The sequence below is a fragment of the Acartia tonsa genome, chromosome 1, assembly GCF_053477335.1.
Source record: "Acartia tonsa isolate MP-2025a chromosome 1, ASM5347733v1, whole genome shotgun sequence".
NCBI lineage: Eukaryota > Metazoa > Arthropoda > Copepoda > Calanoida > Acartiidae > Acartia > Acartia tonsa.
The window spans coordinates 4,576,030-4,579,082 of NC_137260.1; the positions used below are offsets into that span (position 1 = coordinate 4,576,030).

Below are 3,053 nucleotides of genomic sequence, written 5' to 3' on the forward strand. Positions count from 1 at the left end.
GGTTGTAAAGTATGGAAACTACTATTTTTGAACCAACCAATCAAAATTTAATAAAAGTCCCCAATGTTTTAAAACTTTGATTACCACTAGTGTAAGTTACAGTCCAATGTCCCCTCCCTCCCCTGCATATTCATTTTAATAACTCAATACCAAAGTGATATTAGATTTAACTCGTATTTTCATACTTTGTAAGAAGGTATTATGTTCTTTTTTTGGGTATAGTCCCTTTCGTAACATCGCACCTTATGGTGCGATTCTTCGTATTTTTCACAGTAGCTTTTCTCCTATTTCTAGCCCCTGCTAGGGGGCCAATTACCTTACCCTGTGGGGCAATCACTTAACCCAATATAAACTAAAATAACCTATAAAAAGCTATTTTAAAAATATGATGAATCGCCTCTTATGGGGCGATGTTACGAAAGGGACTATTCCCCTTTTTTCAATTTTACAAAGGGGGGAGGCGGATGTGACACTTTTTGAAACCAAAACTAAAAGTCAAAGGAACTCAACTAAAAAAAAGAGTTACAGCACTGAAATTTGGTATGGCAGTTGCTTTAAAGAGGTACAATGTGGAACTGTGAAGAAACGGCGGCGGAACCGCCGTTATCGCCGAATTGTCTTTTGGCGGGAGCGGCGGTTTCACAAACCTTTCTTCGCAGTTCCACATTGTACCTCTTTAAAGCGACCGTCTTTCCAAATTTCAGTGCTGTAACTATTTTATAAATTGAATTCCTGTAGTTTTGGTTTCAAAAAGTGTCTTAATTGCCCTCTACCTTTATAAGTATTTTCTACTTAAATCTACAATATAATTGATTCTTTTATTTCTGTAGATTATTATTTCATAAACCCTATTTAGTCTACAATGTCTATTATATATGTAAAAAAATCAAAACATTTGATAGTATAAAAAAATAGAAAAAACTTAATAGTTAACCAACTCATGATCTCTTTTATGTACAAGTTTGATAATTAATGATTTCTCATAGTTTTAGTTTTTTTGTGCACAATTTTATAAAAAAAAAAATTTGGAGGATGGCTTTTGATCAATTCTGGAAGGTAGAGGGGTGGTATTTTAATGGCACATTTATTCTAAATTCCCTTTACTTACATCACAACGCAAGTTTTATGCCAACATTACGCCACTAAAAAATACAAATTTTCGTCAATTTTAAATTTAATTTATTTGCTGAATTACGGCCCCTGCTTAAATCTAAACTTTAAGAAAATGTTTATTTGTATTATTACATAACTTGTATAGTATTTAAAATAAGTATAACTGCACAATCACATGCTACCTTTGTATACCTTGGTTTTTTATACATTAATCAATGCAGAATGTTACCGGTTTTACACATATTAATTGTTTGGCGATTTCCCCTCAAAGTGCCTAGTTGAACCAGAATCACACCCCCCTCCCCCCATCATTTCCAAATAAAGGGGACTAACCACGAACGAGGGCAAGTGATTTTAAGCACCTTCCAGCATTGATCCATAGTATTTTTTTTAGTGAATATAATAGATTTATGTTGAATATTTGGTATATCGACTAAAAAGTTAGGTTTTACCATATTTATATTAAAAAACTTTGAAATGTTAAGCGTTTTTTGATGCAATATTATCAAATGTTTGTACGAGTTCAAACTGTTGTTTAAAAGCTTAATGCAAAAGTATATTATTTTTATTAAAAATGTATAGTTAAAAAAGTGTTGTAATATTGTAAACAGTTTAATTAATGTACTTTTGCAATTTACAACATTTAATGCTTTTCTGCCGTGTTATTTTATTTTGTCCTTTGAACTCAACAAAGCGTTTGTTCATATTGCATCAAAAATGCATTACATTTCAAAGTTTATTTCACATAAAACAATGGTAAAACCTAACTAAACTTTTTAGTCGATAAACCAAGTATTAAACAATAAACATAAACCTATTAGTATTCACTAAAAATATATTATGGATCAATGCTGGAAGGTGCTTAGAATCACTTGCTCTTGTTCGTGGATAGTTCCCTATAAAATGAGAATGTAGGGGTTGTTTTTAGTGTGTTTTTTTAATATTAGGTTAGGTTAAATAAGGTAAATAATAGCCCCGGGCCCGCAGTGCTGTGGCCCCGACAGGAATTAGCCATAGTTAAAGAAACTCCCCTCCACCTACTTTAAGCACTTTGAGGGGAAAAACCAATTGTCTGAGATAAAGGAATAATTTACCTGAAAATTAAAGCAAAAAAACATAAGAAAAACTTTTAAAAGTTATCTATGTATAAAAAATCTTCACTAGGTACTTAATTTTGATTAAACTAATTATCAGCCTATTTTTATTTCTTTATTCCTCAGTTAACTGACAATGTTATCATGATTTCAAGTCACAAAAATATTTAAGCAATAACACTATAAATATTAATTTATGTAAAAAAGCATAAAGTTTATTTATGAATTGTAGAATTATGTAGTATTATGTATATTATAATGTTCAGATTATGTATTTATAATGGAACAATAAACAAAACAGTGTTGTTAAATGATTTTAAAACTTATTTGAGGATAGAGTAGATGTTTTTTTTTAATTAAGCTACTTTAGCGTAATTTGTTGATCTTTTTTAGCGTAGAATATAACCAAATTTCCTTTTCACAGTTTGTTTCACCAGTCTTAAAAAGTATTTTTTACAATACTTATATAAAAGTAACAGGACCTCGCTAGCCGCTAAACCGATATGGTTCTCCTTTACAGTGTAGCTTCTCATGGGCCCTGTGGGACTGAGTCCTGAAAGGTTTATAGCTTAGCTATTTGGAGGAGGGTTCCAACCCCACCTTCCCTCCCCAATCCCATATATTTACTTTTTCTTTTTGAAACTAAGAGTGGGTTGAATTTAACCCCACACCACCTCAAGTGCCCCTATAGGCCTCTAGCTAGTATCATTAAAGACATGGGTAAACACAACAGACCGTCTGACAAACGAACATTCACAAATATAGATTATTCATGTTATTCTTGTAAGTTTTTTTAATCTACATGAATTATAAAAATGAAAAAATAAACTTCCATTTCGTATCTAA

The 3,053-nt window shown here is 31.4% G+C and overlaps 1 long non-coding RNA gene across 1 annotated transcript; it reads left to right on the forward strand.

Annotated features, from left to right (window-relative positions):
* Positions 1-782: 782 nt before the first annotated feature.
* LOC145334032 (uncharacterized) lies at positions 783-2,519 on the forward strand. The gene is made up of 2 exons (XR_013884699.1): positions 783-1,383; positions 2,161-2,519. It is a non-coding gene; the product is annotated as an uncharacterized LOC145334032 (long non-coding RNA).
* The last annotated feature ends 534 nt before the right edge of the window (positions 2,520-3,053 follow it).